We start from the raw sequence: 13686 nt of genomic DNA, 5'->3' as shown, positions 1-13686 counted from the left end.
CAAGGGTCTCTGATGTCTTCCCGGCACACTTTCTGTGCTGACTTGGTTATACCTTCAGTATCAGGTGATAATTTATTGAGAAGCTCTTATGGTTAGCAATACCCCCAACACACATATTTATTATTATTGTTATTTATTGAGAAAATCGGTACTGCTCCGAACAGCAATTGGTTCCAGCTGCTAACAAGCTAACTGCTAACTACCTCTAGGTGGCAGCAGTGAGAAAGATGTAAGTGCTAAAAGGGCTCGCTTCCAACCGACAAAGACTTAAGGTATTTTTGTTAATGTAGGGGATATAATAACCGATTCTGCAGTGTTTGTATTACACATTCAGGTCTGTATATCACTGTGTATTGTGCATAAATTAAAGAGCTTTAGAGGGTTATTTCATGGGAAGCCGTGTCCACACAGCTTCCTGAATAAGGAGTAAATCCCCATGGGAAATTGTTGCTTGCTTAAGGTTTGGGATATTTGGTTTCTCAGACATCAGTACCACATAGCATTTGCATAGTGCATTTTAAGTGCTTTGCATGTTTTATCCTGGTAGTGGCCCTGTAAGGTAGGTCAGTATTATTAGCCCCATTTTGCAGGTGGGGGAGCAGGGACTGAGGCTGCAGGGACTGTGGCTAAGGTGAGATTCGTGCTGGGGACCCACCAGCGCAGACCTCACATATTGTGGTACTATAATCAACTAGTTCTCATGTGTCTGGGGCAGGGGTAGGCAACCTAAGGCCCGGGGGCCGAATCCGGCCCAATCGCCTTCTCAATCCGGCCAGCGGACGGTCCAGGAATCAGCGTGTTTTTACCCGAGTAGACTGTGTCCTTTTATTTAAAATGCATCTCTGGGTTATTTGTGGGGCATAGGAATTCATTCCTTTTTTTTTCAAAATATAGTCCGGCCCACCACAAGGTCTGAGGGACGGTGGACCGGCCCATGACTGAAAAAGGTTGCTGAACCCTCGTCTATTGGGTTCAGTTTATGTACTAATAGTCTAGACTCCATTCCCTGGATTATCTGATCCAAACCTTTGAAGTACTGAACAATACCATCTTCCTAGGACTTAGTTTAAGGGACGCGGGTGGCGCTGTGGGTAAAAGCCTCAGCGCCTAGGGCTTGCCGATCGAAAGGTCGGCGGTTCGAATCCCCGCAGCGGGGTGCGCTCCCGTTGTTCGGTCCCAGCGCCTGCCAACCTAGCAGTTCGAAAGCACCCCCGGGTGCAAGTAGATAAATAGGGACCGCTTACCAGCGGGAAGGTAAACAGCGTTCCGTGTGCTGCGCTGGCTCGCCAGATGCAGCTTTGTCACGCTGGCCACATGACCCGGAAGTGTCTGCGGACAGCGCTGGCCCCCGGCCTCTTGAGTGAGATGGGCGCACAACCCTAGAGTCTGTAAAGACTGGCCCGTATGGGCAGGGGTACCTTTACCTTAGGACTTAGTTTGAAGTCCATTGCACCATTGCTGGAAATCAGCCTCCATTGAACCTAGTGCGGCTTGCCTCTATGGTAAAAATGCACTCTTAAGGACATATCTTTCTGACAAAAATCATTTTAAAATATAGTATTTTAACATTTTCTCAATTTGGGCAGTTCATGAGGCATAGACTAGAGGCACTGTTCATTTTGGCAGAACTGGGAACTGCACTAAACAAGTATTAGCTAACGATTTCTCTGTGAGTTGTAGTTTTTCTGTGTTTCCATTTATTGTAAAGTCTTGGGGTGGGAAATCAAAGCAGCAAAAATAAATAATTTGGTTCTTTCATTTGTCTAAGTTCTACTGGCTCTGCCTTAATATCCCGTCAAAAATAGGCACTAGCGTGTAAATTCCAGTTGTATACATTATAGAATACATGGAAAGAAAATGTGTACCCTGCCCCACTTCGCGATCTTGTCTTGCGTGGAACTGCTGCTCAAAATACACAATTTTGGTCCATTATTCCAGTGATGGAATCCATCATTTCAGTGATGGAAGCACGGCACACGCAATTATCATATTAATAACAACTGAAACATCAAAGCCCCATCACAGCTAACGTTAGTCATAATTAATCCCCAGTGAAATCAATGGAAGACATTAGCAATATCTAAAGCACCAGTGGGATATGTATGCTTACTTGTAAATAAGTCCCGCAGAGTTCAGTGGCTCTTCCTTCCAAATAAATATGGATCAGGGCCAAATACTGAAATTCTGATATCGAAGAATGAAAGACTATTCAGCAGATGTTAAAGGCCTGGAGATTATTCACACTTGAAAATTACAAAGGAGAAATTCGAGGAGAATTTGTGGGGGCAGTTTCGTTTCATTTCAGTCTCTGGCTCGCTTAGAGTACTGTCGTCCTGTTTAGCTTAGTGTGGCTGAAATAACTGCATAAAGATCAGCTTCACTGGGGATGATCAAATGAAATAAGGAGGGCGTGCTTTGCTAGCAAAGGCACATTTTCTGTTTCTACTCTGCCTGTTCCTAGTCGCTTCCTGTTGTGACTCCGAGTCCCAGATATTTCAGCCCCCCAGCACCTGAACCCAGGAGACACACGTGACCTCGCTTCCCACCCTAATTCCACCTTGTGTTTCTAGCCAGCCTGGTGACAGAGCAGGACAAGTAAGTGCAAATCCACATTACAGAAAAAGAAGAATTTCTTGCTAGGGTGTCACTAAAGTCAAGTTATGAGGATGCCAGACACTTTGCAAATGGTTTACAAACAAGGAAAGAATGTATTATTTAGAAGGCTGCACCCATGACCTCAATACGTCATTAGAACGGGGCTAGGTAACACGTAGTCCTCTAGATGTTTGTATTTTTATTCAAAGCGGTTTTACTCGAGTAGACCCACTGAAATTAATGGGACTGATTTGGCAATGTTCATTAACATGTATGTATTTTTATTTTATTTCATAAAACTTATACACTGCTTGATTGTTACAAAAAAATAATAATCCCCAGAGGTTTACAAAAAGATAAAACTATAAAATGGGGGGGGGGTTTACAATGCATTCAAACAAACAATAAGTTAAAATGCTAAAGCAGATTAAAATTCACATCAGCATTTCTAAGCATCTGGGTAGGCTTGTCTAAACAATGATGTTCTTAAAGGTAAAAGGACCCCTGACCATTAGGTCCAGTCGTGACCGACTCTGGGGTTGCAGCGCTCATCTCGCTTTATTGGCCAAGGGAGCCTGTGTACAGCTTCCGGGTCATGTGGTCAGCATGACTAAGCCGCTTCTGGTGAAACAGAGCAGCGCACGGAAACGCCATTTACCTTCCCGCCGGAGCGGTACCTATTTATCTACTTGCACTTTGGCGTGCTTTTGAACTGCTAGGTTGGCAGGAGCAGGGACTGAGCAACGGGAGCTCACCCCGTCGCGGGGATTTGAACCGGTGACCTTCTGATCGGCAAGTCCTAGGCTCTGTGGTTTAACCCACAGCGCTAAATGCCAGTGGACCTACTCTGAGCAAAATGTGGATGAGTACTACTCAAAGGAATCAAATCCTACAAAATCCTGGGAGAATAAGTGCATCGTCATTCCTCAGTGGAATCCTAACCATGTTATGGCTGTTTGTGCCTCAGGAGGAAGGGAATTCCATAGTCAGGGTGCCGCTACAGAGAAGGCCCTGTCATGCAGTGAGCTGTACCTGCCAGTGGGGCAAGGAGATTCCACTGACCTCCCGCCTGCCTGACCTCACCACCTGAGCAGGCTATTATGAGGGAAAGGGTCTCCATCATACAGGGGCGTAGGAAGGGGGGCGGAGGCGGTTCGCCCCAGGTGCCATCATGGAGGGGGGTGACAAATTATCAACGAACAATTACTGCCCTACTACGGCAGTTCATAAAAAAACTTTTTTTTAAAAAAATGCCTGCTCCAAAGGTCTTATCTTACTACACTAGGGATTATATAGGTATATCTGAAATTTCATGCTTTTCAGTTAATATCTTGACCCTCCTTCATGAAAAAAAACTGATTACTTGGCCATTTTCATATGTCATGAAGGCTGAGATTTCATTTCAGTGGTGCCAAAACACAATCCATTCTCTAGATTTAACTATCTGTCCACAGTCGCCTCCTTGTTATCAGAGGCCCATAATCCACATTCCTTTGTAAGAAAATATGAAATAACGTAAAACTATTTCTGCAGACAAAAAAAAAAAATCAATGTGGGGGGAGGGTGACAAGAAACTTTCCGCACCGGGTACCACCTGACCTTCCTACGCCTCTGCCATCATATACCTACGTCCCAAGATATACAGGGTTGGCCATGTTAATGCCAACACCTTGAATTAGGTCTAGTAACATATAAACAGACAGTGCAAGTTCCACAGAACGGCTGTTACATTGGATACTGCAGCAGTATCAGATAGTACCATGCTGGTTGTGTTCTGTGCTAGCTGCATTTTATGGACCACCTCCAGCCCTACGTAAAGCACATGGCAGTAATCTAAACAAGAGGTCCTAGAGAATGCAAAATTGTACCCAAATTATCTTAGTTTTCCTTGGAGTACAACATACATGGTAAAGGGACCCCTGACCATTAGGTCCAGTCGTGGCCAACTCTAGGGTTGCAGTGCTCATCTCGCTTTATTGGCTGAGGGAGCCGGCGTACAGCTTCCGGGTCACATGGCCAGCATGATTAAGCCACTTCTGGTGAAACAGAGCGGCGCACAGAAACACTGTTTACCTTCCCGCCAGAGCGGTACCTGTTTATCTACTTGCACTTTGACATGCTTTCGAACTGCTAGGTTGCCAGGAGCAGGGACCGAGCAATGGGAACTCGTCGCGGGGATTCGAACCGGCAACCTTCTGATTGGCAAGTCCTAGGCTTTAACCCACAGCGCCACCTGCGTCCCTTAGCAGGCGCTAAACATAAGCCCTGACTATTAGCTGTGCTGATAGTAGCTAAAGTCCCACAACAGCTGGAAGAGACCACATTGGTTACCAATGTGATTGGCCTCTTCCCGTCCCCTCTGTTTCCTCCGTTTAGGTCCTGTCAATTCCCAAGATGCCATCCATTTCCATGGTATGGTCTGAAGACACATGGCCTTCTCTGTAGCGGCACCCTGACTATGGAATTCCTCATGAAGACAAGGCTACCACTTTGCTGCATCTAAGCCTCCTGTATCTGGTCAGTGCCTAGCTGGGAGACCACCTAGGAACCACGTGTACAGTGCCTTGGGTTCCATGGCATAAACATAAGAAAATAAGTAAATAAATATGTTCCTTAAGGCCAAGGGATTTTTAAAAGAACTATGTGAATACACAATACTCAGAACAAACAGAACCACCACCATAGCTAGCGTTACTCTGATTTCAGAGAACCATTGCATTAATAATTCTGTTTTGTTTATTCATGGATATTTCGGCATGGGACTGTGATCACAGCAAATTCTGGGATCTAGCACAAAGCCTGGTAAGAATGGAAATCCGGAACATTTTCCAAACCCTTACAAGATGTCACTTCCTGGTAGCGAACAGCTGCCTAAAATCTCTTCCTCAGCTACCCAGTAAGCATAGGTGTTTGCAGAAATAATGTTTTTAGGGGATGGGCAAGGTCTATGACGTGTAACTACAGCTTGTTGCCTTTATACGACTGAACCCCACATACCAATCCGTGGTGTTGAAAGGAAGCAACAAGATACAATGTTGGGCTGTGCCTGTTGGTACTGTATGGGATTATACATTTCAGAACTATCTTTTAACAAATGGCTTTATTTGTCCATTTAACAATTGACAGAGCTGGGCCCTGGAAAGACATAAAGCTTCAGTCTGTTCATTGAACAACAAGACTGTAAGACTCTAAGCCAAATTTAAAACAACAACGTAAAGCCAAACTTTTATACAGAAACTGCCTGGGCTGTGGTGAATGCCAGATGTGAAGTCTGAAACCAGCCAGACTTCTTTGTCAATGCTTGTCTCCCATTCACTTAAAGCGAAATATGATACAAAGTGGGTCATTCCCTAAATAAAAACTGGAGTCTTTCAAGGTCTCGGTCAAAGCAGCCAATGACCCCTCTTATAAATTTGTCCTTTGAATTTTCTCCCTGAGCAGTCAACAAACACAAGCCAGGCAACTAAACTTCACTTGTTGTGGAATGCAGCCATGGCTTCACCGTACACAAAGTGGTAAAAAGACCATTCAGTTGCGTATGTTGTCACTGGGAGGGAAAGTGCTGTAAAAATGCCCACTGTGATAACAGAGTGTGGGCTTGTCCACACTTCGCTCGGGTCCGTAACTTCTAGGCATGGGTCCAAGAGGTTTTCCTGTTCCGGTGGCTTTAATTGTATAAACTGCACATCCCTTTTCAGGTCATTTGCACTGAGATTAAGGGCTTATCCACATTTAGCTTTCCTCCACTCTTTCCAGGCAGGGCTCACAATTTAAAGCTCCGTGTCCGAGTGCCCTTTTTTGAATTGGCATTTGCTCTGGTTCAGCTTTAAAGAGCAGGTTTTCAGGGGCTAAAGCTCAGGACAAAAACAAAAACCACACTCAGATACCAACAAGCATGGACCAATGCCTGGAATCATAGAATCACAGGATTGTAGAGTTGGAAGGGACCCCAAATGCCATCTAGTCCAGCCCCCTGCAATGCAGGAACCTCAACGAAAGCATCCATGGAAAAATCACTTAGCCGACTCCAGGGTGGGCAATGGTGGCAGCTCAGCATGAGGACCCCTGGGCAGAGGAAAACAGCCTCCTCACTACATGGCTGGCCATTGGACTTGACCTCAGCCAGACTGCAGGGAATGGTGGGATAGCCTGCCAATTGGGGCAGATAGTGGGGGCGGGGCCTCGGTGATGGACCTGAGTGAAGAAGTCTCCACTCTGGTCCACCGCTGGAGGATTTCAGCTGGCTGCCTTTGAGGCCAGCATCACCCTGGCCTCAGGCAGATGTGATATCTCAGGGAACCCTGGTAAAGGCGTCTGAATTTCTGTCTTGAAGCCATATGGAAAGCAGACAGGCCATAGAACTTCCAATGGCTGCCAGGGGAGGGCCGGCTTAGTTGACCTGCCTCTCGGGGGGGGGGGCTATAACCAGGCAGCGCCCTGTTCAAATTTCAGCCATTAGGCAATGACAGCTCCCCACATCAAATAGGGGGCGCCTTTTGCGTGGTCGTGCACAGCCCCCCAGATCCCAGGGTGGCTCCCATTAGTATGGGCTGGCTTTGCCCTCTCCAGGCTGGATACCTGGAGGTCTCCGCCTACCTCAGCCAATTGCCCAATCCCGCCTGGGGAGGTGTTGCCAGGGGATTGGCCAGGTAGGTGGAGGGACCACCCTGCCCACACAACAGAAGGTGAATCTTACCTGCGAAGCTTCAGTTGGCTCCAGAGCTTCTCCCACCCTGCCCTCCCTCAGTGAAGCCTCCTTTTGCAGGTTAACCTCTTCTCCACAGGTACGCGGGTGCTGCTACGTCAAGGGCGCTGTTGAAGGGCCGGAAAGGAATTCCCCCGCATTGGCAGGTTTTGATTTCCCTGTAGCAAAACGTCACAACTTTGGCGGTTTCAGGCCTTGGGCGGAATCCTTTAGTCTGTCTTCCTAAATGGGCGGGGCGTGAAGCGGTTACCCATGCCCCCCCTTGCGGCGGTGATCCCAGGGTTCCCCGTTAAAGGGGTCTTGAGGTGAGGCATTGGCCACACGCCGAGAGGTTGTCATTGCTCTCCCCTGCGACGGTGGCGAAACGGGGGGCGGGCTCTCTGCTTGAATAAATGTTCTCCAGAGCCAGCCCAATCCCCACACATTCTGGATAACCCTGATGTCTCCCAGATCCCTGGCTGGGGACTGGGAAGGATAAACGCCCAATGCCTGAGCCAAGATCTCCTTACATCTGAAACTTAATAAAGTTGTGGCCAATTTTAATCCCATAACACATTGTCTTGAGTCATTATTCCGCTCGGGGGTCGCCTGGGGTTGGGGGAGACTCCGCCTGTCCATGCAAAAACCTGATGTCGTATTCACACCCAGTGCCTGAGCCAAAGCCAACCTACGCCTGTACTTAATAAAGTTGTGGCCAATTTTCAATTCCGGAAAGCTGTTGTGTCTTTTTGTTCCATAGAATCATAGAATCATAGAGTTGGAAGAGACCACAAGGGCCATCGAGTCCAACCCCCTGCCAAGCAGGAAACACCATCAGAGCACTCCTGACATATGGTTGTCAAGCCTCTGCTTAAAGACCTCCAAAGAAGGAGACTCCACCACACTCCTTGGCAGCAAATTCCACTGTCGAACAGCTCTTACTGTCAGGAAGTTCTTCCTAATGTTTAGGTGGAATCTTCTTTCTTGTAGTTTGGATCCATTGCTCCGTGTCCGCTTCTCTGGAGCAGCAGAAAACAACCTTTCTCCCTCCTCTATATTCCTGCCAATTCCATATTCTTCAGCCCCCAAGGGGCACACTGCGTGTGGGTCTGCAAAAAGTGAGTCTAAAGGTTAAATGTGTACAAATCCTGTCTTTAGGATGAGCAGATTTGTGCTTCATTTCTTGCCATGGTTGGTAAAGGTAAAGGTACCCCTGACCAACAGGTCCAGTCGTGACCGACTCTGGGGTTGCGCGCTCATCTCGCTCAAGAGGCCGGGAGCTGGCACTTGTCCGAAGACAGCTTCCGGGTCACGTGGCCAGCGTGACTAAGCTGCAGCTGGCGAGCCAGCACCAGCGCAGCACACAGAAACGCCGTTTACCTTCCCGCTGGAGAACGGTCCCTATTTATCTACTCGCACTTTGAGGTGCTTTCGAACTGCTAGGTGGGCAGGAGCTGGGACTGAGCAACGGGAGCTCACCCCGTCGCGGGGATTCGAACCGCCGACCTTTCGATCAGCAAGTCCTAGGCTCTGTGGTATAACCCACAGTGCCACCCAAAGGATGTGTCAGAAGTGGGATTTGAACCCACGCCTCCATTCGGAGACCAGAACACCCGGAGCCTGGGAAGGATATGAGCCTTGAGTCTGGCGCCTTATACCACTCGGCCATCCTGACACTGACTGCCATGGTTGAACAAGCATTAAATCCTTGTCTAACAAACATTGAGATCCGGTCCAAAATCAGAACAAACGGGTAAGATTGTGCTGGCTGTGCCTGCTGCAGTTTGTTCTGAAATTGAAATGAACTCAAGGAATTCCTTTTTGTACAGATGCATTTCCATCATTTCCATCGACGAATCTTATACCTTGAGATGGTTCTGGGCCAGAAATATGGCACCTGCTGTTTCATCTGCTAAAACTGAGACTCTCATGGAAGCACATGCCCTCACAATAACCTCTTCCCTTGAAGTTTGGCCACACAGCTTTATTCATGCATTCTGCATTTTTGCAGATGTGCCCCAGCTTTCAAACTTAAAAAACAAACGAAAAACATTTCACCCCCTGCACAAACATGAAACTCTAAAAGGTCTACCATGTTACCTGTGAAACTAGTCTCGTCACGGAGAGCAAGTTGTGACTGATAATACCACAGCTTCTGTTTATTTTCCTTGATATCCTCCTGCGTATGACTTATTAAGATGCTATTCAGTTGAAACCTTTTTCCTGCTTGTGCCAGAAAGGAAATGAGAAGCATCTTCATGTGAACCCCTATGGCACAAACTTTGTGAATGCTTTCTTGCAGCGTCATTGAAAGCTTTGTACTTGGTACAAACCTTGGTAATGAATGTGCCCTGCATCCATTATACTGCTGGCCGGGGAAATGAAATGCAATAGTGAGATACAAGACCTTTCAAAACAGTAGAGTATGCTAACCACGGGGAATATTTAGAAAACCATGCAGGCCAAAATGTTATTGGTCCTGTACTAGCATGCCTGAAGCCATAACTTTCTGTCTGCATCCAGCATTGCGTAAGCAGCTCAAATTTTCACTCATCTGGTAAAGGATGTGCTTTCAGTGTGTACTTCCAGCTGCCATTCAGCTTGTCCTGTACTGGTAGCCAGTGGCGTAGCGTGGGTTGTCAGCACCCGGGGCAAGGCAAGTAATTTGCGCCCCTGCCAGGTAGGGGCAGAGAGCTGCAAGTGCGAGCGCCCCCCCCCCAGATGTTGCGCCCGGTGCAGCCGGCCCCCTCTGCACCCCCCACGCTACGCCACTGCTGGTAGCTGCCTCAGTATCTCTAGTTGGGATATTTGCATGCCTTCCTCTTCTGGTACCTGGCTATTTTTTCTCTCTTTCAATGCACACACATTGAGTGCTACATGCACAGAATAAAGTGCCATCCGAATGCAGCCTAGATCAAAGCCAGAAGCATTCCCCTGAGCTGCCTGCTCACCTCCATAAAAATGCAAAGACTTTGAGTCTGGCAGCCACTCTCTATAGGAGTGGTCTTGGAGATCACTTTAAACTTTTAACTTGGAGATCACTTTAAACCTCTCGTTGACTAGCTGCTTGTGTGTGTGTGTGTGTGTGTGTGTGTGTGTGTGTGCCTACGTTAAAATAAATATATCCAAGATTATGGGGAGGTGGCATGGAATGTCCTCTCTTGCCCTCCCCACACAGACACCAATGTCACTAAATGCTGATTCTTCTTTTGAACTATTTCAATATGCATAAAGTCGGGACTTGATTTAAATCATTCCCCCCCCCCCCCGAAAGACTCGTTCTTGCTGGTGTAATCTTAATATTTACAACCAGAGGAAGGTTTCATTTTTGGAATAAAAAAAAATTCAGAGTAGTTTTTACAGTTATATAAAAAAATTACTGATTTGGTTATACTATTAGAAATAAACAGATGGATAATTATGAAACTGTTGTGAGGTTTAATAAGTTAAATGTTTGTATTTGGACAACTTTTCTGCTGTACTTTATTGGAAGGAGAAAAATAATCATTTCCTTAATAACAATTTAAACAATTTATTTAACCAAAACAATAGCATTATAGCACATGTATCCATGTTTGTTAACTGATATGGTTAAACATTTTTTTAAAAAAAAAAACGTAGACTGAGTTTTAGCACACATGAGAAACTTAAATCCTTATTTCTTGATGAATAGCCTTTGGACTATAATGTAACTTAAATAAAAAACTATCTCTAGAAAGATATTTTCCTCCAAAAGCATTTTATTTTAAAAACCCAATTTAAATTTAAAAAGTCCAATTTGAATAAATAAAAAAATCTGGTTTACATTTTAAAAAATCTGATTTTTAAAAAAATATATATATTAAAAAATCATTGATTTTAATCCACCCTGCATACAGTTATATTGACTGGTACATACCCACCCACCCATATCTCATAATAGCCACCCCAAGGCAAAAATGGAAAACTGCATCATTCCGTTCAGGTGGCATTTGGAGTGTCCGAGAGCTACTGAAGTTGGTAGATAAGGTAACGTTACTGGAACCACACAATGTCTGGAATGTGGCAGGTACTCATCAGCCAACAGAGTCTTTGTTTGTGCATTGTACTTTCGCTATTGAGTAAGCGTTAATTCTGTTCCAAAGTAATAGAAATGGCAGAGTCAGGTGCTTAAAAACACATAATTACTGAGGAAAAGGAGCTGTCATCAAACATAACTAGGACTAAATCATCAGAGGAGAGTAACACCTCAGCAACTGTCTCAAAACTCTCTCTACATTCTCCAACCCCCTCAAGATCTGTATCCCCTCTCTTGGAAAGTTAAACCATGGACTCATAGGGCTGGCTCCTTTGGCTCCATATTTAAATAGTTATTCTCTTCTCCATCTCCCAGCCACCATTTTGAAGCTGGATGACGTCCTAGCCAGCTGCCCAAGTAACAGCAACGGTGAGAGGAAGCAACCACAAAGAGCATTCCAAAATCCACCATTCTCGAACCAACCAAAATGTCAACACAATATTGTGCAAGCTTTCACACAATTCGGTGATGCGTGGGAGGGAGTGAAAGGAGTCGAATGACGCTGAAGTCAAGGCGTCTGCATCTGGTCACGGTCTTGAGCTGGAATGCGAGAGGAAGCAACAGACATTCAAAGGAGGCTCTCTTGGGTGCTGCAAAGGCTTTAGGTTGCACTAAGGGCTTCTGGGAAGGATGAAGGTAATGGTGGTTAAGAACATAAAAAGAGTCTTGTGGGGTCAGGCCAAAGTCCAGCATTCTAAACCCATCTGTGACTTAGGCTTGCCTCTATCTCAGACCCTCCCAAGTGTCCCTATTTCCCAGGGACAGTCCCGGATTTATAGAAGCCATCCCAGTTTCTGATTTGATCCCAGAATGTGTGGCTTTTCCTTTGTTGTTGTTGTGGCTTGCCGGTTCCTCCTCCAGGTGGATCACGTTTGGTCAAAACTCTCCACTATGACCTGTCCATCTTGGGTGCCCTGCTCGGCATAGTTCATAGCTTCTCTGAGTTATTCAAGCCCCTTCGCCACGGCAAGGCACTGATCCATGAAAGGCTTTTCCTTAGGATGCCCCTATTTTCATGGGAGAGATGTGGGAGGGTATGGAGTTGTGCGACCCCCCCCCCCAAGCCAAGGAGATAGGTAACTGTACAACCTTTAGAAGACATCTGAAGGCAGCCCTGTGTGGAGAAGGTTTTTGTTTTTAGATATGTTGGAAGCTTGCCAGAGTAGTGGGGGGCAACCAGGTTAGATGGGCAGGGTATAGATAGTAAAACTGTTGTTGTTGTTGTTGTTGAATAGGACACCCCTATTGTCATTGGAAGAATGTTGGAGGGTGTGCTATCTGCAGCAAAAATGCACAGCTTCCTTGACTGCAGGAATAAAGAAAAACAAAGGAGAATCCTGGAGAACTCAAAAGCTTATACACTAGTTTGTACTTTTCCCATAAAACATGGAATATGGGCATTGTTTCCCCCACCTCTTGTTCCCCCCATGTATTTATTTAATTGAACAATTTATATACCACTAAACTACAATGGTCTCTACAAGAAGTACAATGCAAAAATTGTTTTTAAAAAATCCCTTCAAACTATAAAATCTGATCTTAGGGGTCTTGGTGGACCACAAGCTTAACATGAGTGAACAGTGTGATGCAGCAGCAAAAAAAAGCTAATGCTATTCTAGGATGCAAGAACAGAAGTCTAGTGTCCAGATCAAGGGAAGTCATAGTACCACTCTATTCTGCCTTGGTCAGACCACACTTGGAAATACTGTGTCCAGTTCTGGGCACCACAACTTAAGAAGGATGTCGACAAGCTGGAACGTGTGCAGAGGAGGGCAACTGAGATGATGAAGGGTCTGGAAACTAAGCCTTATGAGGAGCGCTTGAAGGAGCTGGGCATATTTAGCCTGGAAAAGAGAAGACTGAGAGAAGGTAATCTTTTTAATCTTTTGTTGGAAGCCACCCAGAGTGGCTGGGGAAACCCAGCCAGATGGGTGGCGTATAAATAATAAATTATGATGTTGATGATTACTTCAAATATCTTAAAGGCTGTCACATGGAGGAGGGAGCTTGCTTGTTTTCTCTTGCTCTGGAGGGTAGGACTTAATGGCTTCAAGTTGCAAGAAAGGAGATTGCGACTAAACATTCCAAAAAAAACTTCTGGCAGAGCTGTTCAGCAGTGCAACAGACTCCCATGAGAGGTGGTGGACTCTCTCCCCGCTGTCCCCCGAGCTTGTGGGGCTGGTGATGGGAAGAAGTGCGCTGAGCCCGGGACTGCAGGCAGCTCTGCGCGGCCATCGGGAGCCGGGCGGGACTTCACGCCCGGCTCCCAATGGCCACGCTGAGCTGCGCTGAGCCCAGGACTGGAGGCAGCTCTGCGCAGCCATCAGGAGCCGGGTGGGACTTCGCGCCC

The 13686-nt window shown here is 46.2% G+C and overlaps 1 non-coding gene across 1 annotated transcript; it reads right to left on the bottom strand.

Annotated features, from left to right (window-relative positions):
- Window positions 1–8843: 8843 nt before the first annotated feature.
- Window positions 8844–8954, bottom strand: TRNAL-CAA (transfer RNA leucine (anticodon CAA)). Its single transcript has 2 exons — window positions 8917–8954; window positions 8844–8889 (listed from the first exon to the last, which is right to left on the bottom strand). It is a non-coding gene; the product is annotated as a tRNA-Leu (tRNA).
- Window positions 8955–13686: the final 4732 nt, after the last annotated feature.

Source organism: Podarcis muralis, chromosome 2 (genome assembly GCF_964188315.1).
Source record: "Podarcis muralis chromosome 2, rPodMur119.hap1.1, whole genome shotgun sequence".
Lineage (NCBI taxonomy): Eukaryota > Metazoa > Chordata > Lepidosauria > Squamata > Lacertidae > Podarcis > Podarcis muralis.
The sequence above is the reverse complement of the archived record's forward strand: the minus strand, read 5'-3'. Positions and strand labels throughout refer to the sequence as shown.